Raw genomic sequence first — 24,222 nt, forward strand, 5'->3', positions numbered from 1 at the left:
GATAAAGAGGAACCTGTGTGGCCGCACCTTGCATAGAGAAGGGCCTGTGTTGCAGCTCACTGCAGTTGTGGCCTTACATTTCATTGCATTACGTTCACATACATTCATCTGTTCTTGATTGTTGACTTGGCACTTATACTTATCATCTGATCTTTACTTGACATGTGTTATGACCTATTCTTGACTGCTTATCTGCTCTAGTTGTTGATTTCTTTCTATTTATATATGTGAACTAGTTGTTGTCGGCCTATGATGCCTACGAGTAGGTCTGTTTTTACTTATACTATACTTGTTGCACTTTTTCTTGGGTGCAGAGTTTTCTATTGGTTCCAGTTCCCGTCCTCGCGAGTGACTCGAGGCTTCTGATAGAGACTCTAAGGGGAGTCACTTTACAGATCCGCAGCCCAGAGACTTTTCTTATTATACCTGTCATTTCTCATTCTGAGACATTATTACTAGACTTTGGGAATCTTGTTTCCTATTCAGACTATGTATTTATTAGTAGTGGATCTTGTACTAGTTTCAGACTAGATTTCAGGTTTACTTTTGTATTAGTACTTCCGTATTATTGAGATATATATATTGAGACTTTTAGTATATTTCCTGCTTATTTTCGCATGTTTGAACTGATAAATGAAATGATTTCGTCTTAAGGGAAGGATTCAACCACCAGGGGGATAGTGTGGGTGCCTGCGCAATTCACGAGTTGGCTCGTGGCACCAAGTTTTGTGCCATTTTCTCTTTGGAGCTGAAAAAATAATAAAGGAAAAGTATTAGTGTAAGTTAGCAGGATAAATGGAGGAATATTAAATAGAAAACACAAAATCCAACTAATAACTTACAGAATGTTAAGCTGTTATATCTATAGCCAATCAAACAATTTAACAGAATGCTTTTTTGATAACTTCACTATATACTATATTGTAAGTAGAATGATAATCGCGGTCGTCTGTTATTGCTGGGCTAATTAACATCTTTACACAGTTGGAACTTTTTGCTCATGACAAATCAACGTAAAGTTGACCGTGTGAAAATACGGGTTCCCGTAAATAAATTCCAACAAAGTCTAATGTTTGACCATGAGCATTATTTATAGCCTTAGCAAAACACAGTGTAATTAGAAATTGTGTTCTTTTAAATGGAATAGGTAATTTTTCATCTTGTGAAGATAGTAATGGTATTCGAGGAATAAAAACATGTTTGCCTTTAAAGTCTCGTCTTGCAATTTTGGCACTAATAACATGAGTTTCAAAATCAGAACAAATTAAGCATGTGCCATTACATAAACCTTCAGAATGATTTATGCAAGAGGGGATAACTGGGCAATTTTATTTTAGAATTAACCTATACGTTGGTAAACCAGTAGGATTTGAAGTATGCAAAAAATCTTCATATTGGCTTTGATCTTTTGGCTCTACCATTTCGTCAACTCCGACAAATGTCATAGCAGTGTTTGAAAATTTATATATGAACATCTGATTAATTTCATCTACAAAATCATTTTTGGTTGTTAAGATAACGCGAGATGTCACAGAGGATGTATCATGAAAGAGCGTGTTTAGATTCAGAGGAATAGTTTTGAACAAAATGTTCAATGATTCTTTCTCATTCGTAAATGGAATGAGAAAAGACTATGGAATTTCAATTTTATCATGTTGGTTGACATTTTCTTTTCCATCTCCAATCCTCAATAAATATTCACAGAATGTAGAATCTATTCTAGTACGCAGATTTTCCAACAATCGGTATTTTTCTAGAAGATCCCAAATGTTTGATTCAGCAGAAAAGTCCTCTTTTTTTTTTCCTCCTTTGTACAACTTGCAAAGTCTATCTAAAGTCACCGCCGGAAATGACTACCTTTCCACCAAAGAGTGTATTTGTGTCCATAATATCTCTCAAGAGTAAGTCAAAAGTCTCGACAAGCCTTTTTTTGCCATTCATACTTCGTCCCATACTATTAGCTTTACATCTCGATTTAAGATGCAAGTGAACTTTGTTTACTAATATTGCAAGTATGATTAACTTATGTCAATGGGAAGTTTAAAATGTGAGTGAGCAGTTCTTCCTCCTAGGAGGACAGAAGCTGCAACACCAGAAGTTGTTGTGGCTAAGGCTATAAATCCCTTAGATTGTACAGTAGCTAGTAGAGCACGATATAAGAAGGTTTTTCCAGTTCCTTCGGGACTGTCATTAAAAAGCCTCCTGCTCCATTTGAAAATATCCTACTAAGGATTGCATCATATGTTGTTTGTTGTTCTTTTTCAATTTTTTGTATAGCAACAAATCTTCTTCAGTCACAACTATGTTTCTTTCCAAATGGATGTCTCTAGCCTCTTGAATTCTGGTAAAAGATGTGGAAGGTGAGATATTTTTTGATATAAGTTTAAATTCATTTATGTCATGTCCCATTGAATGTAAAATATCGTTAATGTGATTTAGGACTAAATAACTAATGTTGTTTGTTTGTATGTTTGGTATAGTTGTAAAATCTTCAGACATAGAACGTTCAAATCTTTCCTATAATTCTTTCGGATTAGCGGGGTTACAATATACTAATAGCGTTGCAGATAAATGTCTTAGACAGTATGGCATTTGGTAATTAGTAGCTTCTGACATACATTCAATTAAGTTGCCATGCTTCAGTTGTGCCTTTTTTTCAGCAAAATTTTGAATGTGCTACAACATTGTTACACCTCGAAATTTTTTTCCGTTGATGCACAGTGAATAGGCTAATGAGAAATATGAAGTATACGATGTTTCAATAAGTAAGACATAGCAATTGATGATTCTAAATAAGATTTGAAAGACATTCGATGTTAGTATAAGAAAGTTGCCAAGAGAAGTGCCATGTATACGATAAGTTTTGAAAGGATTTATGAGTAGTAAGTTGATGACAACTTAATGATGTGTTGGGGAAGAGTTATAACGCCCCTTAAATTGCTAATGAAGTAATAAACAAGTGCTAAGAAGGTTCCATAAGGATTGGAGATCAAACGAAACGATGGGATCAAACTTAGTGGAACAGTGAGTTCCACGGCTGGTTCCACTCGCCAAGTTGTGTTCCACGGACCGTGGATGGGTCCGTGAACTGCGCACAGAGAGGGCAGCTAGTTGGTCATGAACCACGACCAGCTCCACGGAAAGATTGGGTTCCACGGACCGTGGAACAAGCTGTGGAACACCCGACGGGCTGAAATGTTTTAAGTGTTTAAATGTGTTCCCAACTTCATTATTTCATTTCCAACATCTCTCTACTTCTCTCTAAAGGCTCTAGGGCTCCATATATGTTTCATGAACAAGGATTCAAAGGAAATCAAAGGTGATTATCATCAAACCAAGTGAATCAAAGTAAGAGAAACCATTAGAGTTCATCAAAAGCAAGAAATTCAAGAGAAGGGAAATCTAGGGTTTGTCTCAAGTGAGGTATATGCAACCAAGGTTCAATTCGACACCACCTAAGGTAAGTTTTATGATGTTTTCATGTTATATAAAGTATTTGGAAGATGAAATACTTGGATGACAAAAGAATATAAGTAATGGGTCATGAAGGTGTGAATAGTAGCACTTTTGAGTAAACGTTTGGAACGAGTGATGATTCTTGATGATTTATGAATATAATCATGTTATAAATGATATTGAGAGTATGGAAATTGACATTGCGTGTGAATGAACGTATTGACGAGATATGACTATGAATATGGATAGAGTGAAGAGAATTGTGAAACAAGAGTAATGTAGATGACTAAAAGCTATTGTGATGATAATGTGAATGTTATTTATTGACGTTTGGGAGTTGATATGTAATACGAGGAAAGTCGTATAGGAGATGCTGTCCGATTTTCTCTAGAGTTAGTCATAAATGCTAAACGCTCTTTATCATCTAATATGAGTATGCACTTCAATGAAGGTAGAACGTGAGCCTTGAAGAAGAACGCTCAAGTGATATAATAGTTGCACGAAAGGTATGTAAGGCTAACCCTTCTTTCATAAGGCATGGTTCTTTGGCCAATTGTTCATCTCTTATGAGTTCATGATACTTTCTAATGGTCCTAGCTCGAGAAGCTACTAAGCCAATGACGCTCAAATGATACGATGGTACTAAGTTACTTATACGACGAATAATGCTCTAAGGATAGAACGTAATGAACGACGATAGTATGCTAACAGATAGATATTAACTTGTACGTACGTATGCCCTACGAGAGGCTATTGTGGAACCACGAGCTTATATAGCCGGGTAGAATATAGAAAGTAAGTATATATGTATATCTATATATGACGCGCGCGCACCACCTAGCTTGGGTACGAATAACACCGAGCCTTGGTAGGCCAGGTACGTATAACCCCGAGCCTCGGGTGGCCGGAACCGATTCCTGGGTAGTGGTCAGACGCGAGACCCCGAACCTTTTGTCGGGTACGCAATATAAAAGCTATATGTATGACATCTATATGAGTACGATTAAGCTATATGTATGACATCTATATGAGTACGACTACGCTATGTATATGACATCAATTAGAGCATGGATATGTTAAGACAATGCAAATACCAAGTGAGGTCTATATATATGCAATGTATATGATATGAGTACGAAATTAGATACAAAAGGTGAGTGGGCAAGAATACGAATGTATGTACGCAAGAACGAAATAGAAATGGAACGTCCCTATGGAAAGCAAGTAAGTGCTATGATGATGATGCCATTATCTCCCATCTTATGTATTTCATATGTTATCCATTATGCTTCCATATTGATTTTGATCATGCTTACATACTCAAGACATTCTTCGCACCGACGTCCTTTTGTTGTGGACGCCGCGTCATGCCCGCAGTGGCCGGGTGAGACGGACTTGATCCATAGCCGTATTTTCTCCAGACTACATAGCAGTAGCTCCATTTCGGTCCGAGCATAGCCTTTCTGTGATAGTTTTTTTTTGTGTATATATTCATGGGCACGGCGGGGGTCATGTCCCGCCCATATGTTATAATATGATGTACCCTTCTTAGAGGCTCGTAGGACATTGTGTATATGGTTAGATATGTTCGCCTGTCGGCCTATACTTTGGGATGTTGTTTTGATCGCCTTGTCGGCGCATGTACATTTATACGGGCATAGATGTTATCGATGATACGGATATGTTATCGCTCACGTGATTAGAATGATGACGAATGAAAGGCATGATATAAGGATGTAGCTCACCTAGAATGTGATGTATAAGTATGTTAAGGGGTGCCCGGGTGGGCTAGCACCGGGTGCTCGTCGCGGCCCTCTAGTTGGGTCGTGACAAACATCTTCCATTAACAGTCCTGAGATCTTCGTAGGATTTCAGTCCTTTGATGTTCATCAATAATAGTTGAGAATCATATCTTTTTTCTTCTATTGGATGACAAGTGATAGTACGGTCAATAACATTGACCTATATTCTTTGTGACAACATATTATCACTTGTTGACTAGACAAAGTATTGGGGGAATTCTTTGTATAGTTTTAAGTTTAATTGCAGCTGCATTTGTGTCGTTCATTGAAAAGAATACTGTTAACATTATTATTCCATTTGCGGGATTATTGAAGACTGAGTTTAGATTTGCAGTCATCTTAAAGGAGACATATTGTTGTCCCTTAAGATATAGTTGAAGATGGTAGACCGCGAAATTCATTTCACTAATAGGAAATGTAAACAAATGCCACACAGCTTCTGGCGGTGAAACCCATCTAGCTTGTAACGACCCATTCGGTCGTTATAGTATGACCCCTTTACCCCCGTTGACCTTTTCCCGAGCCTCGTTAGCATGATTTTGACCTACAGGAACAGGTGGCATGATTCCCGAGCTCATCGAGCGAATTTTAGTGTGACTTTTGAATCTTTTAGCCTTTAAGTGAAAAGCGTTTGACCTATTATTGACTTTTGGGTAAACGAACCTTTTTCAAAAATCCATCAAGTCCGAGAGGCCCGGAGGATGATTTATGACTTGGTGGCAAGTTTGGTTCGGTTCCCGAGGCACTTGGTAGCGTTTTGAGACTTGGTTTGGAAAGTTGGCTTTAGGCCATTGGGAGTTGACTTGGTCAAATAGACCGCCGTTAGGAAATTCAAGGCCACGGGTGATTTCGTAGCTCATTTTTATGTATGTTTGCATGTTTGGTTTGTATCTGTGGGGCCTCGGATGATAGTCAGGATTTTTGGAAAACTTAGCGAAAACCAGATTTCTTTTGGTTTTTGGTCTACGCGCCATGGCCAAACCAGAAGCGCCACGGCGGGCCCACCATGGCGGTGCCTTTCCCACTATGGTGGAGTCTTGAGATTGTTGTGATTTGCGCCAAGGCAATGGCTGAACCACCACGGCGGTACCGTCATGGCGGGACTAGTGACCACTATGGTGGACAGGCGGGACCAGATTGTATTTAATGCCTAGTTGGAAACCCTTCTTTTCCTATCACCCAATTTACTATTTCCTAAGCACTTTGGAGGCGATTTAAGGAGATTCTTAGTGGATTTCTTGTGGGTAAGTTCTCCAACCTAATCTTTTTCCATTTCCTTTCCTTTAACATAATTCCATTGTAGAAATTCATGAAACTTGAGATGAAAAATGGGTTTCTATGAGAATTTCTTAAAATGGGTTTGGACTTCCTAAGTAGGAATTGTTGACGAAATTGGTTAGTATAACCCTAGTATTTGATATATTCATTGTTGCTAAGCTTGGATCTTCCATTATTAGACGTTAATTTGTGAATTGAAAAGTTAGGGTTCATACCCAAAATTGGGGGTTTCACTTTAAATCCAAATTTAGATTAATCTTGAGTTTTTCTAGAAATTGACTAGTGTGTTTTGATCACCTAGACTTGAATTGCATATTCCACCTTAGAATTTCCCGTTTTGCCCTTGTGAGCCCGTTTCCCCAAATTTTCATAGGTTGGAATTGACCTAAATTAGAAGCTTAGCTATATGGGTATTGTTCTATTTGGTTTCTAATCTCGATTGCGTTTATAACTAGACTTTGAGTGTTTGGAGGCGCTATGAAAGGGCAATGCAAAGGTGTGGTTGTTCGTGGCTCCGGCTCGGCATTCTAGGTGGGTTACGACTTACCTCACGGTTAGACTTTAGCTAGGAAAGCATATGTAGAGTTTGTGATTGTCGGAGGCAGCATGTTACACCTTCGGGTATGACGTTGGGATAAAATTTTTAGGTGGGTACCGTTGTTTGTGGCTTGTCGCCTTGTTATGTTATATTTGGTAGTGTGGCCTTATGTGTTCGGGCTTGTTGCCGGTTAGGAACTCTAGGAATCATGCTTAGCGATTACTGTATGATCGGAGCATTGCATGTGTTATTGGAGACTCGTTGGAAAAGGAAGGATAATGAGATTAGGCTTGGTTAGTGATGTACGCATATGATAATACTTGGAGGGAAACTTGGGTTATGAATTACTATTGATAATGATATCATGCATGACATACACTATAATTTCGTACATATGATATTTAATTATGGCTTGATGCTTCTTGTGGTTCACTGGACTTGTATGTTATACCATGTCGTATTTGTAATGTAGTTGCATTTCGCTTATCTTGGCATGATCATGTATAAAGGAAAAGACTTAATATGATACTGATACTATGATAAGTGTCCTTGTGTGGCACGACTGGAAATGGATATGTTACATTTGATATTCTCATTGCATGACACACATTCTTATATCCATGATATATTGTTGTGATCCTGATATTGGTATGATAGTGATGAATGAGAAAGGAGCAATTATGATTCATAAAACATTAATATATCGCGTAGCCATCTCTATGTTGTGTGATACAGAGTGGCTAGCGGGGAGTTCGGTGGAAGAGTCTTTCTAGGCTGTGTGATACGGAATGACTGATACATAGACTTCGCGAGTTTCCCATAGGTCATGACTGTCGGAACGTGGACATCGTCAGCCCAGAGCATGTGTGTATCATTGCATAACATTGCATTCATACTTCATTCACTTATACACCTGATTTCTGGCTGTGGTTATTTATTATATTTGTACGGTGTTTATGAACATTGACTTCCTTCTTGGTTACTGACTTGAGATCACCGTGTGTCTGACTAATATATATTTGGGAATTAATAGATTCGAGGATTAGAGACTTTCTCCTAGGTTAAGACTTGAGGTTTCGGATAATATTGTTGGCGGTACTAGAGTTTTTGGTTATTCTGAAGAATTGTGGAAACCTTGACAAGACTTGGGTTTAGATGCTTCACTATAGGCTTATTGTAGATGTAATTCATTGAGGGTTTCTTGGATATTTCGATACTTGAGCTGTTGTTCTTGGATATGTGTTTATGCTTTATTCTTGATTGTGAGCATGTCTATTCGTCAGTCTCTTCCTTTATATATTTTAACTAACTGTTGTCGGCCTATGATGCATACTGAGTACGTGTTGTTGTACTGATGCTACCTTGCTACACTCCTTTTTTGGGGTGTAGAGTTGAGACAGGTTCCGCCTCTACTTCCGTGACTGATTTCGAGGCCTGGCTTGCGAGTATCGAGGGTGAGCATCTGACAAGTCGCTGCCCGGAGACATCTTTATCCCTATCTTTATGTTCTTCCATTCAGACAGATGTGTTTAGCATTTGAGACTTGTATTTTCTAGACATTGCTTAGTTGCTCTTATACGAGTCAGACCAGTTCCTTGGGATTGTATTGTTTTCCGCACTTATTCTCCTTTAAATGATATTGAGATTTATTGCCATTTATGTCGTCCTTCCGCATTTATAGTTTGTATGTTAGTTAAGGGAAGGGTTCACCTACCAAGGTAAAAATAGTAGGTGCCCGCACGACTAAGCAGTTTGGGTCGTACGACTAAGAGCCTGTTTGGATGGGCTTATAAGTTGGTCAAACCAACTTATAAGCCCTTTTTAGCTTATTTTAGTGTTTGGGTAAAAATTTAAAGTGCTTAAAATAAGCCACAAAGTGCTTAAAGTCAGCCAAAAATGAGAAGTTGGGATTCCTAACTTTTTTTTGGGGCTTAAAAGCCATTTGCTTTGACCAATAAAATTACTTTTATATCCCTTATATTTTATTCTAATTCCAATACTACCCTCTCAGCTAAAGACCTAAAAATTACGATCTCTTCCTCTTTTCATCATCTTCTACAAACAACGCAGCCTCTCACCAAAGCCCTAAAAATATGATTTTTTCCTCTTTCGATACTATCTTCTACGCAATCCTCTTGCTTTCACTTCCACTTTTCATCTTGGTAAGTTTTTCTCCATTATTCTCTTGCGAAGTTTAGTTGAAATTTTGTGAGTGATGGAGTTATCAAAAGGAATTAGTAATAGATTTTTACTCTATTTGGTGTACTGTTTTTTTACATGTTCCTCGTCTCAGCTTGCTTAATTTTGTAAAACTAATTTTGACAAGTATTTGTTAATATTCAGAGCATTGTTGCCTCTTCCCCACCCACCCAGTTCGAAGCTATAGAATTGATCAGTATCCTTATTAAGTTATTTAGAATTCAGTCGAATTTCGGGTTCTTATTTCCTTAGTTTTTTTTTTGTTCTCAATGATCTTCAATATTATGAGGGAATCCATAAAATAGAAGTGAGGAAACCTATTTGATTTTAAGAAAATTAATAATTAAGAGTTCAAAGTATATAAGGGTAATAAATGATGCTTAAGGCTTCCTTATTTTTCTTATATATTACTTTTCGTGTAGTATTTGATTCTCCTTCCGATTTACGTGCTCTTATCTTTCGCTCTCGTGGTTGTAGTATTTGTTTGATTCCTATAAGTCGGGGCAAGAGTGGGCTGGTTCACTTCATGTTTGAGGTATGTTATCACTTCTTAACTTCATAAAAGAGCTCTTAAAGACCGTTTAGTATGTTTATCGTATAGAACTCACGGGACGGTGATTGGAAACCGTGAGTCCGAGTTATTGAATTTGTTGTGGCTGTTTGTTTGGTTAATGGGTTGCGAACATTATGATGTTGCTAATTTCTGGGCTGCTTTGTCTCTGTGGTTGAGCGTTGTCGGCCGAGTGATTAAGTTTCAACATGCATTTTTCTTCTGATCCTATACTTTAACTTACTTTTCCGCATGCATTTGTCATTTAAACTTATTTCTCTAACTCTTGTTGTATACATTTGTCGGCCTTTTGGCGAAGATCAACTGTAGTATCTGTTATTGGCTTTTCATTCCTCAAGGGCATGGCTATACATTCTTCAAATATGCAAACAACTTTTATGTTTTTTGGGCTTTTCCTCCCGTCATAAGCATTTTTTAATGATTCACTTGCCTTCTGCAATGCTGATTTTTTTAGCTACTGACAGATAAAACAATTGAGTGATCAATATCAAGGAGAAGAGAAATAAATGTTTCAACCTAAAAACAGAAATAGTAACACATAAGCAACCCTCTATTCCCAAATTAGGCAGAAGGGAGCCCATCCACATTTTATTCTGATCAACTCTATCCAGTGTGGAAAAGTTGGAGTAATTGTGATTTATATGCAACTAAATTTAGCAACCAATGACAAAGCTTTCATATAGCTTGCATATAGGAAATTGGGATGGTTATTATATAGTGTAACTTATATGCAACTAATATATAGCGTAAACCAATGACAAAGCTAGCGTAAGCGCGTGTGAAATTATAGCGGGTGGTTTATGTTGTGAACTTAAATGCTTTGGTCCTGGTTGCTACAACCTTTTTGAGTTTCGGGTTTTAATTCTCAATTGAAAGAGCTTGTTCATTTGTTAGGAAGCCTAGCCTCTTGAACAAGTTAGTAAGTTGTTGGACATGAATTTCCCTTAGAAAAAAAGTTGAAAGTTTTGTGAGTGGAAACTGTTATTCACAACCTCATTGTTGAGGTGTTATACATACTCACAGTTGAAGGAGTCTATTTTGTCTTCAATTCCTTCACTTTTTGTGGGTTCTCATACGTCTTTCTACTGGACAATGTTATGTTTTTTGGCCTAATTTGTACTGTCAAGGAAAAGCTATCAAATGCTATCCATCTCTCATACTGCAATGCAACACAAAACTCAATTTAGCAGATAAATTATCATCCAGCTCCTGCACTACTAAATCTTTCTAGAATTATCAAGAAATTGCTGGCAACTCATTTTCACAAATGGGCCAAAATTTCAGATCCTTAGCATCTCCTAAATGGAAAAAAAATTCACAGTCTATAGTAATAGATATGATAAAACTCTGTCTGCTTGTTAACACTCGAAGACACAACATTTCTACAACTATCTTAACACCTATATGCCCATGCATCAGCCTATCTAAAATAGTAAAAAATAATCCAAGTGGGCTACAATGTGACCTCTAAGTCATCATGAGCTGCTAAAGGCTTAAATATGTCACTATCTAAGATTGACCTCTGAAAGAACCTTACTTTTGTCCAGCACCTTGAACTAAATTTTACCATGCAACAGAATATCAAATTTTCTAGGCTTAAATATGACTTTTTCTTTTGGCTTTTGGCTTCATTTAATTAATTAATTGATGCTACTTTTAGTCTATTCTATTACTATTGCTCTCTGCTGCCCAAATTTTTTGCATGTTGTCCGACTTAAAGTTGTATTTAGAAACACTTAAAATTTTGTTTCCACTTTTTTTCCACTCTTGGTACATTCAAATAATCAAATATTTTTTATGCTTCCACTTCTTTATTATCCCTCTATTTTGGTATGTCTACAAAAAGCTGTGACTAGGTATGCTTCACAATGACTAGTATGGTTCCTATTCATCTTCTGCTTTGTAGTTCCTCTTCTTTGTTAGTATGTTCTCAAGTCTTCATCATCTTCACGTGGCTGCAATTTAAGACATCAGAGAGACATTATTTAAGACAAACTAAAGAATTCTACCTTATATTATACTTTGTAGCTCAAATTGTGGCTGTTTGTTTAGTTATTTGTTACACCCCGTATCTTCGAAGAAGCACTTATCAAATTTGAACATAAGTACGTTGAGTTAGGGTGAAGTAAAACCACTTTGGAATATAAGGAGCAAGCATTATTAAGTATATTTAATAAGTGAAGGATGTATATAAGGTATATTGGAATGTTTTATAAGGAAATGAGTGGAAGAAATGGAATGGTACGACTTTGGAGAAAGGATAGGTAATGTTTTGTGTGAAAATTTTTGTCCAACTTGGGGGATGAATATCTCTTAGCATATGAAGTGTTTTAAGGTGAAACAAAAGCCTAAAATGAAGTTCGTCGAGTCTAGTTTCCAATCCAATAAACCGCTCGTTGATAGGACATCGGAGTAGAGAATTATGGACGTTACAAGTTCAGCTGATAGAGCAAAAAAGCGTGCTACAGTATTGCTATAGTAACCGACATAAAGGGTAATAACCCCTTTTTTTCATCAGATTTTGCTAGAGAATTCCAGAAATTGAAGAGAGAGAGTGAGGGAAACAAAAAGTGAGCAATTTTCAAGTGGCGGAGTAGTAGTTTAGGTCCGGGTAACGCATGGTTGTGATTCTAGTATTGTTTTGCGGTGGATTTTAGCGTGGATATTGAGAATATTTCTGTCTTAACAAGAAAAAAGGTATGAATTTTTCTCTTTTGGTATTATTTAAGGCTTATTTATGGAGATAAAGTCGCTAAATAATTGTGTAGTAAGTTGGTTAGTTATGGAAGTTGGAAAACAACGTGTGGGCTGTTTTATGGTACATATTGGTGTTGGAAATGATGTTATTGATGTTGATATTTTTATTGTTGTTGTTGGTTATTGGATGGTGACTTCGGGCTAGGCATATAAACAGGGGAGGTGCTGCCCGAATTTCGGCAGATTCTAAACGGAATTAAATGGAAGGCTTAAGATGAGCGTATGACATTGAGCCTAATAATAGTATGAATTTTTTATATGTAGATTTACGAGCTTGGAAGGATAAACGTTGAACGACTAAGGCGACCGAAAGGTATGTTAAGGCTCGTCCCTTTCTTTCAAAGGCATCATTCCTATGCTACGATTTCATAAATGCTTCCATAACTTCTTTGTTTTCAAAAGTTAGAAGTCTATGATTCCAAGGCATGATTCCTTTCCCGATAACCGGTAAATGTTTTTTCCAAAATGTCCATATTTTTCCAAAACAGAGGTTTATGATTTTGTAAGCTCTTATGACAACAAGGATGGACATGTTTTTATCATGATGACAATGATGCTAAAGATGAGAATATTTTTCTATAGTGAAGATGATGAGAACGATGTCATGTTTAAAGGTTCCAAGTTATGATTTCAATGACGATATAAGAATGTTGAGCTATTTCTTGATTTCTCAATTTTATTCATAGATGATGACTATTTTTTTAAAGATTCCAAAGTATATGAATTGACGCCTTATGAGATTTATGATCTTATTCTATGTTTTCTCTTGATGCTATTCTTCATTGATAGTCTCACCTTATAATAATTGTTCCTTCAAGGTGAGATAAAGCGATGATGATTATTCAATAATATAATCGGAGGTTACCGACCTTACATCACTCCGATAGAGATATAACTTTCCTTGGGCTCTCCTGCATGCTGCTTATATGATATATGTATATGTAAATGGGAAATATGGGAAAAAGGGCCAGAGCGTTATAGACGCGTAACCACCGGATCAGTTGGTATAATATGATCTCATCCCGGACGCGAGATGCCCGGACGCGAGGTATATGGTTACATGAATCGGAGCCGACGTTCCTCGGCAATATGATATGTTCTATTTTCTGTATACATGAACAAGAAATGTTTTTCAAAGAAAGCTAAGCATGCATGGTACCCGCCTAAAAGGCACTCAGATGTACAGGTTACTCTTTTATCTCATGATATGCTCTATATTTCCATTCTGTTATTATTCATACTTTACATCCCTTACTATGTTATTATTCATACCTTACATGCTCGGTACATTACTCGAACTGACGTCCCTTCTTATGGACGCTGCGTTCATGCCTGCAGTATCAGGTAGCTAGTCGGATGATCCGCATATGTAGGACCTCCCCTCAGCGGATCGTCAGTACGCTCCATTGATCCGGAGCTTCAGCCCTTTTGGTATGCTATTCCGATATGTACATATATGGGTATGGAAGGGCCTTGTCCTGTCCTTTCTACAGTTTGTGCTCCATAGAGGTCTGTAGACAGTGATATGTAGTCGTTATGTTATGCAGCCTCGTCGGCGTTTATTTTTTTGTACAGTATATATGTGTAGCGGCCAAATCGGATTGCGCTGTTACTCTTAGTGTTTACATTTATATGTATGTGTTGGCCGTGAGTTCCCGGTGCAGTGTCTCTTTTATTTATTGTTCGGGTGACAGTACAGCTCAGTTACAAATTGTGTATGGGCCCAGGATAGTCAGTGAGCAGTAAATGCAAGCATAGGAGTGCTTGGTCAGTAGTGATCGGGCACTTGTTACGGCCCATCAGTTTGGGTCGTGACAAAAGTGGTATCAGAGCAGTTCGTCCTAAGGATTATCTACAGACCGTATCCGGTAGAGTCCTGTTTATGGGTGTGAAGCCGACCACACTTATAAATAGGAAGCTGCAGGGCATTTAGGAATCGTTGACCTTTCTTCTGTCTTAGAGATCATGCGATAGCGCCAGAGTCTAGGAAAGATCGCTTCTGATCCTTTTTCCTGTAGGTAAGTGCATCGACGAAAGATGAAGAGATCAGCCTCGGACAGTGAGGGTGCTAAGAAGGCTCCCCGATCAGATCCAGGATCGAGCAGGAGGAGCCTCAGTTATTTTATTGAGACTAGTCCCTCGGAGGACCCAGCGACGATTCCTCCAGAGTTTTTGACTTCCTGGGAGGAGGACCCTGCAGGGGACAATTATGACATAGATCCGTCCGAGTATTCGTCTGGGACACCGAAGGAGGAGATTCCTGAGGTCGTACCAGCTGCTCCTATGGGAGAGCACTACATCAGACCAGCCTCCCCAGTGAGTGTTACGGATTACTCCCCTCTATCTCGGCGCCGTCGGTAAACTGTGATTTGCCGGTTATTTATATCCTTCGGACTCAGATGAGAGAGATGATGAAGGCCAGACGAGCGGATGGTGGGTAGACGATGACGAGGAGTAACTTCACCTGATAATCCACCAGATCATACTAGAGACCGATCGGCTACAGGTATATGAGTCCTCATTGGAATTTTCTATGTATGTGCATTTGCTGTAGATTATTATTTAATAGTGGTGAGCGGAAACCCAAAGAGGCCGATAACCGAGTATTTATAAGTAACGGCGACCAAGGTGTGTTCGCTACCATTGGGAATCTGGAAATCTAGGACGAAAAGTAGTCATACATACAGATGAAAGGTGAATATTGAGAATTAAAAAGGCCAAAATAGTAATTGTGTAGTCGAAAGAGTAAGAGACCCTTTCTAATTCGGAGGGAGATGTGTTACGAGAACGTTTTGGAATCTGTCAAGACTTTAACTTGCTTTAGATTATGTGGTGAAGGTCAAGCGGTAAGGTGGATACGATTATACCAGTATTAATGCACCGGATTTCGTCAGAGTTTCGAGGTTAAGCTTGCTGGGGTGAGAGAAATACTAGGATGGGTGACCCCCTGGGAAGTGTACAAAAAGTCCTATAAATTTAGATATAAGAGGCAAATGAGAAGCTAGAGCAGCCTAAGGGAGATTGGAGTATGCGGAATGGTTGGAGACCTTAAGAGGTCGCGTAGGACGAGGCGGACTAGACCGGTGAAGAGAAAGAAGGTGCATCGCAGCTCTAGAATTAGGGTGAGTTTGAATAGCGTTTGGAAATATTTTGTAAGCGAGATGGTAGTAATTATATATATACGTATGCATATGATATCCCATACGTGGCTATATCAGCGGGTATGTGTATCCTGGCAACCAACGTTGCGGTATATGGAAGGCAATAATCGAATAGGTTAACGAAGTTCAAGTGACAAAAATAAAAAAATAAATGGTACAAATGTTACAAGGTAAGCTGATGCTATTTTCACTACAGGTTAGGCTTGGAGAGCTTTAATATAATGACATCTGGAAAGGAAAGAAAGTGAGTAGATGGAAGGTAAGGAGATCAAATGTTGGAAAAAGTGAAAAGTAAGAAACATGAGTGAGTGAAGCCTCCAAGAGGGACGACGAGCAATCACGGGACTATTTGGGTAAAAAATTTGAAGGTAGGCATGCGAATTGGATAAAGTGTGGCAGTATGGACAAAAGAGAAATGGGTGGGGTCAGAGAATAGGTTTCGATAAGTGGGGCTAAAAGGATAGTGACCACGACGAGAAATGTTAAGTAAGAGAAAGAATGGTTAGGCCTTGCGACGATGTTAAGAGATTTCCGTACCCTTGAAAGGTATATAAAGGGATAAGTGTGTGGTCAATTAACACGGTTGCCTCGGACATGGAGAAGCTTTCCAAAAAGATAACTTAAGAATAGAACGGATTTGCGCGTTTAAACGAATATTTCACGAACTTCAGAGCCGATACTACAAATAACAAGAGAAGAAAGGTGTCTCGAGGAGGAAGAAACCCAAGGAAGGTTAAGGATGAAAGTAGGAAAGGTATACTAATGGGTTGGTCGAAGGAAGAGGAGAGCATTTCGGAGTAAAGTAATTGGAAATCTTTAACCATGGGAGTAAGAAGGATATTTTAACGCGTTGGCGGTAGGAAACCGATTACTCATCGAGGAAAGAACGAGGATGATGAGTCAACACAATTGATTAGAAAATTAATGACATGGAATAAGAATTCATGTGAAGACCGAGAGATTCGATTATAGAGGAAATGGAATGAAATGTAAGGAACGTGCATGGAAGACCACCCGGCCGTAGCATCAGAAAGATAGTTAAAGGTTCAATGAACGAGGATAGAGAGAGTGTAAACTGTAAGAATTCTGTCCTAAGAGAAAAAGTAGCAGGGCGCTCGAAAAACTTGGATGCACAGCTGCAACACAAACGCGTAGTTAAGAAGGATTATGAGTAAGTGAGCTAAGCGGGCGAAAGGACTAGTAGTGGATGGAAGGGGTATGGAAATGTTGAAAAAAAATGATGATATAGACATAAATGGAATAAGAACTCGGGGAAAGAAGTTTTAGATATGGTATAAGCAAAGTCGGGAAGAAAAACGAGGAGTAAGGTATAATTGAAGACTTCATAAAGGACGTGGTGAATCTCGATGTCCCCATTAACTTGTGGGTCCGAAAAACCGTTTGTCATAAAAGACAGAGGTGTGAAAAGATGGAAAAGAAGGCATCAGAATTGGATCTAACCCTTATAGGTATTCCGATTTAGACAAGTCAGACCATACGAAGATGGAACCCCGGCCCTAAGAAGATCGTGAAGGGCGGCAGATAATTATCAAAGACGATGGTTACTCGAAGGCTATGGGTGTATAAGGACCTCCTTAATAAGAGGGGAAAACATAATAGACTTGCAAGGAACTATGACGTTTCAAGCTCCAGAAAAGGAGATTTATTAGCTCAGCGCCAGAGTTCGAGGCGTATTGGCATATCCGGAAGGTAACATAATGAAGTAGAAACGAATTGACAATAAGTGTACCATGAGGCGGACATAGGGAGAAAGTATGGAAGATAACTCAAGAGAGCACTTTACGCCAAGATGAACTATGATATTTTTTAGATCATGATTTGAATCCCTCGTATCGGGCAAAAATTGCGCCGTACCTAAGTATGCAGTGACATGCCCTAAAGGGTAATGAAAAGAGCAAGGAAGGTCTCTAAGATAAATTTACAAAGGGTGTTAGAGAGGATGACGAACCCAAAGAACACTTGGGATGACAATGACAATTGTAATAAAAGGAACAACGATTGGTAGTTTGGAAATTTTGAAGGAAAGAAAGAACAACGCTCCTATGAATGGAAATAAAAGAGTTCACCAAATATTAGAAAATAGTTCATGGACCACTAATTATACTGAACATGAGAGCATGTGCTATGGAATTATATGAACCGTCAACGTGAAGCTATGCCCAACTACAATTGTAAGAAGGCCACACCGGAAAGCCAACAAGGAATAACGACTGACGAAACGATCGTCGATACCAAGAAATCGAAGATAAGTATACTTGCGTTGCAAGAGAGTCATAATAGAAGAGTTGCCGTAGTCCTATGCTTCTGGGATTGTATTGATAGATGTGAGGGAAAGAAGTAAAGAAAAAGTTGTGGCAGAGCTCAAAGATGTTGCGAAGCTATGAAATTAGTTGAAACTCGGATTATAAGTCCGCCATAAGTGTAACCGGACTGCGAAGGATAATAAATGGCGAAGAAACATTACGTATATACGTATTTCGAATAATGATATAAGCGTTCTTAGAAAGGAACATAACCATTAGGTTCACTAGCGACACAGCTTATCTTTGGGTAAACATTTTGGAATGTAAGGGTAAAAGAGATGGCGACAAGGATGTAAGGATTAGAGAGCCCGACTAATGGACTACAAAAAAAAAATCAGCACGGTGTATATCTAAGATCAACCGGCACAAAAAAGGATAGCCCGAGATGGCACCGAAGGAGTAAACGCAAAGAGGGCGTAGTAGAGAGAGAAAGGTAGTCCCCACTAATAAGGAAACAAGGAGCGAGAAAAAAAAAAGTACTTACAGGACGATGAATAGTTATGGCACGGCAAGTCAGGACTACCATTATGGAGAAAGAACAAGAGCGAGATGCTAGTTAATTTCCGATCATATACATGAGGACAAAGAAGTGAAAGAAGATGACTGAAGGCAATAAAAGAGTTAAGAAAGAATGAGAAGAGACTGATCCAAGTTATAGTTAAGCAAATGGTAATCGGACCCTAAAGGAAAAATACTTATTCTAATGAATCAAATATGGTGTCGTGGGTTAGCAATACTGCAACATTCGAGGACGAATGTTTTTAAGGGGGGAAGAATGTTACACCCCGTATCTTCGAAGGAGCACTTATCAAATTTGAACATAAGTACGTTGAGTTAGGGTGAAGTAAAACCACTTTGGAATATAAGGAGCAAGCATTATTAAGTATATTTAATAAGTGAAGGATGTATATAAGGTATACCAGAAGGTTTTATAAGGAAATGAGTGGAAGAAATGGAGTGGTACGACTTTGGAGAAAGGATAGGTAATGTTTTGTGTGAAAATTTTGGTCCAACTTGGGGGACCAATATCTCTTAGCATATGAAGTGTTTTAAGGTGAAACAAAAGCCTAAAATGAAGTTCGTCGAGTATAGTTTCTAACGCAACAAACCACTCATCGATAGGTCATCGGAGTAGAGAATTATGGACGTTACAAGTTCAGCTGACAGAGCAGAAACGTGTGCTATAGTACTGCTACAGTACCGACCTGCTACAATGCTGCTACAGTAAAATGCTACAGTGACCCCCAAACCGAATTTGACCCTTATATGAACCCCTTTTTTTCATCAGATTTTGCAAGAGAATTCCAGAAACTAAAGAGAGAGAGTGAGGAAAACAAAAAGTGAGCAATTTTCAAGTGGCGGAGTAGTAATTTAGGGCCGGGTAACGGCATGGTTGTGATTCTAGTATTGTTTTGCGGTGGATTTTAGCGTGGATATTGAGGATATTGCTGTCTTAACAAGAATTAAGGTATGAATCTTTCTCTTTTGGTATTATTTAAGGCTTATTTACGGAGATAAAGTCGCTAAATAATTGTGTAGTAAGTTGGTTAGTTATGGAAGTTGGAAAACGACGTATGTGGGGTTTTTTTATGGTACATATTGGTGTTGGAAATAATGTTATTGATGTTGGTATTTTTGTTGTTGTTGTTGGTTATTGGATGGTGACTTCGGGCTAGGCATATAAACAGGGGAGGTGTTGCCCGAATTTCGGCAGATTCTAAATGGAATTAAATGGAAGGCTTAAGATGAACGTATGACATTGAGCCTAATAATAGTATGAATTTTTTATATGTAGATTTACGAGCTTGGAAGGATAAACGTTGAACGACTAAGGCGACCGAAAGGTATGTTAAGGCTCGTCCCTTTCTTTCAAAGGCATCATTCCTATGCTACGATTTCATAAATGCTTCCATAAATTCTTTGTTTTCAAAAGTTAGAAGTCTATGATTTCAAGGCATGATTCCTTTCCCGATAACCCGTAAATGTTTCTCCAAAATGTCCATATTTTTCCAAAACAGAGGTTTATGATTTTGTAAGCTCTTATGACAACAAGGATGGACATGTTTTTATCATGATGACATGATGCCAAAGATGAGAATATTTTTCTATAGTGAATATGATGAGAACGATTTCATGTTTAAAGGTTCCAAGTTATGATTTCAATGACGATATAAGAATGTTGAGCTATTTCTTGATTTCTCAATTTTATTCATGGATGATGACTATTTTTTTAAAGATTCCAAAGTATATGAATTGACGCCTTATGAGATTTATGATCTTATTCTATGTTTTCTCTTGATGCTATTCTTCATTGATAGTCTCACCTTATAATAATTGTTCCTTCAAGGTGAGATAAAGCGATGATGATTATTCAATAATATAATCGGAGGTTACCGACCTTACGTCTCTCCGATAGAGATATAACTTTCCTTGGGCTCTCCTGCATGTTGCTTATATGATATATGTATATGTAAATGGGAAATATGGAAAAAAGGGCCCGAGCGTTATAGACGCGTAACCACCTGATCAGTTGGTATAGTATGATCTCATCCCGGACGCGAGGTATATGGTTACATGAATCGGAGCCGACGTTCCTCGGCAATATGATATGTTCTATTTTCTGTATACATGAACAAGAAATGTTTTTCAAAGAAAGCTAGATGTACGTGTGGTACCCCGCCTAAAAGGCACTCGTATGTACGTGTTACTTTTTTATCTCATGATATGCTCTATATTTCCATTTCGTTATTATTCATACTTTACATCCCTTACTATGTTATTATTCATACCTTACATAATCGGTACATTACTCGAACTGACGTCCCTTTTTGTGGATGCTGCGTTCATGCCTGAAGTATCGGGCCGCCGACAATCGCGCATTAGTGTAGGACCTCCCTTAGCGGCGAAGCCGCATTTCTCCATTAATTCGAGCTTCGACTCTTTTGGTATGCTATTCCGATATGTACATATATGGGTATGGCAGGGCCTTCGTCCGTCCTTTCACAGTTTGTACTCCATGTAGGTCCGTAGACAAACAGTGATATGTAGTCGTGATGTTATGCAGCCTCGTCGGCGTTTATTTTGTTGTACAGTATATATGTGTAGCGGCCAAATCGGCTTGTCTTTGTTACTCTAAGTGTTTGCATGTATATGTATGTGTTGGCCGTGAGTTCCCGGTGCAGTGTCTCTTATGTTGATTGTTCGGGAGACGGCATGCTCTTAGTTACGGGTGTGTATGGTCCTAGGATAGTCAGTGAGCAGTAAATGCAAGCATAGGAGTGCTTGGCCAGTAGTAGTCGGGCACTTGTTACGGCCCATCAGTTTGGGTCGTGACATTATTGGGCTGGCAACATTATGATGTTGCAGAGTTCATGAACGTTTATTTCTCCTTTCTTCAGATTGTTTACATTCAATCATGCCGGAAACTAGTAAAGCACGAAGTAATGCTAAGTGGGATGATGATGCCAACATTAAATTTATAGATTTGTGTGAAAATGAGATTAGACAGGGACGTAGACCACACACTCATTTAAATAGAGATGGATGGAATAATGTTGTTGAATAATTCATTAAAGCCACGGGAAGAAACTATGATAAAAAACAGATGAAAAATCATTAGGATAACATGAAAAAAGATTGGATTCTTTTTAAGAAGTTGATGAGAGGGGAGACAGGTTTAGGATGGGATGCCACGAAAAATACAATTATAGTAGATGATGATTGGTGGGAGCTAAAAATTAAGGTACATCTCTCACATTTTTCTATATGTCTTTCTTTTTCTTTCATTGCTAAATTTCTTGGTTTGTTTAAAGTAGTTTTGAATTTGTTGTTACAGGAGGATGATCGATACAATAAGTTTAGGAAAATAGATCTTTCACTTATATGGTATCGCTATGATGCGTTGTTTTCTGATATTGTTACTACTGGAGAAAGAGCACGTACAGCGAATCAAGAATAAATGTTTGGCATTGGAGTAGATCTTGATGAAGAAGGAACAAATGATATTGGTGGCTATGACAAAGAACACTTGATCAATCCTAGTGATGAAGGGAATGATGAAAGTGATGATATACATAATGTGGATTCTATTATGTTTCCTAAACCGTCACTAAAAAGACGAGGTTCAATTGATGGTATTGGCACTAGCACTCAAGTAAAAAAAAAAAAATAATAAGGCAAAATCTGGTGCGGCATCAATGAGAGGGATATACACTCTCTAGTGGAGTTTATGTCTGGCAAAAGCACTGCTACATCCCCTTCGGTAGATGATCCCGTCATCGATAAGTGTATGAATGTGTTGGCAAATTTTTCTGATATTCCTGCTGGGAGTGGAAAGTACAACTATGTTTGCAACATGTTTCTTAAGAAGGATGTACGTCAACTGTTTCTTAAGATGGAAACTGATGAAGCTCGAAAATATTGGTTGGAGTATAACTATCAGTTATACCTTGAGAAAATGGGTTGATTGCATTGCTATGGTTAAATGTATTTATTGTTTAATGTTCAAACATTATGGTTGTGCGTGTAAACTTTACTTATTGCTTCTTTTTAGACATTGTGGTTGTATCCCTAAATCTTATGGTTGTACGTGTAAACTTTATGTATTGTTAATGTTGTGTTGACGTTGTGGTTGTATCCTTAAACCTTATGGTTATTGTTGTTGTGTTGGCTTTAATGAATGTGGGAACTTTATGTATTGTTGTGGTTGTTGTTCTTTACTGATGGAACTGTAATTTGAGATTTACAATGTGATTTTCCGAAGATAGAGATGAGTGTATTGAAACAATGGAGTTTCTAAAAAATCTTTAAATCGGGTTCTTGGAAAAACTTTCATTCTTTACTAATTTGAGTCATTTCCATTTTCAGTTAAATGGAGAGTTGGGATATTAGCAATGTGGTATCTCCTCATTTAAGTGATTTGTTAGATGATGAAGATCAAGAGCTAGAAGAGATTCGGAGAGAGCAAGATGAGAAGGAGCGGATGACTTTATGTCATATAACAAGTAAATACATTTTGATGTATTGTGAAAAATACCTATGCAAAGAACCTTGTCGTACATCAATGCGCTCTAGAAATGAGTTTAGTTAAGAGATATTACGAGGAAATGAGACTCGTTGTTATGAAAATTTCCGAATGAAGAAAGCGGTGTTCATTGATCTATCCAATGACTTAACTAATAAATATGGGCTTAAACCTACTCGTGGAATGTCTATACATGAAATTTTAGGCATATTCTTGATGACTTGTGCACATGGAGTTGGAAATCGAATGATACAAGATATCTTTCAACATTCTGGAGAGACAATTCATAGACACTTTCATACCATTTTGACGGCCGTTTGTAAGCTTGCAAGAGATATCATTAGACCACATCCAAATTATAATGATGGTTGTGATGCTCACAAGCCATGTAAACAAATATATTTCCCTTTCTTTAAAGTAAGTAACCTGTTTATGATAATTTATTATTCTGCATTGTATCTTTACTACCCTTATATAAGAAAAGCTTTATGATAGTTTCTTGCCCCTTAGAATTCAACGAGAAAAAAATGGATCCCAAGTTTCTTATTTTACATTCACTTCTTGTAGCATTGTATTGGAGCAATTGATGGCGCACATGTTAAAGCTAGATTGCTGCAAGGTCAAGAGATACCATATATTGGACGTAAAGGTTATCCGACTTAGAATATTCTCGCCGTTGTTGATTTTAATATGTGTTTACATTTGCATGGGCTGGGTAGGAAGGAGCAGCTCACGATAGTCGTATATTTGCTGAGGCCCTTCGTAGAAAAGAGCTCAACTTTCCACATCCATGCGGAAACAAATATTATCTAGTTAATGCAGGATATTCCCACATGAATGGATACATGGCTCCATTCAAAGGAAATAATGTAAGATATCACCTAGCTAAATTTCGCCGCGGTGCAACTCAACAATTGCGAGAGCCAAGAGGACGCATTGAGAAATTTAACTATTTACATTCTTCTTGTAGAAATGTAGTAGAGTGCACATTTGGTGTTTGGAAGGCAAGATGGTCTATTTTGAGAGACATGCCATACTATCACATTGACACACAAAGGGACATCGTACTTGCTACTATGGTCATTCACAATTATATTAGAAAGAAATGCAATG

General features: G+C 38.1%; 1 pseudogene; it reads left to right on the plus strand.

The window, feature by feature from the left end:
* The first annotated feature begins 21,427 nt into the window (after positions 1-21,427).
* Positions 21,428-22,772, plus strand: LOC132060756 (uncharacterized; annotated as a pseudogene).
* The last annotated feature ends 1,450 nt before the right edge of the window (positions 22,773-24,222 follow it).

Source organism: Lycium ferocissimum, chromosome 6, assembly GCF_029784015.1.
Source record: "Lycium ferocissimum isolate CSIRO_LF1 chromosome 6, AGI_CSIRO_Lferr_CH_V1, whole genome shotgun sequence".
Classification (NCBI taxonomy): domain Eukaryota; kingdom Viridiplantae; phylum Streptophyta; class Magnoliopsida; order Solanales; family Solanaceae; genus Lycium; species Lycium ferocissimum.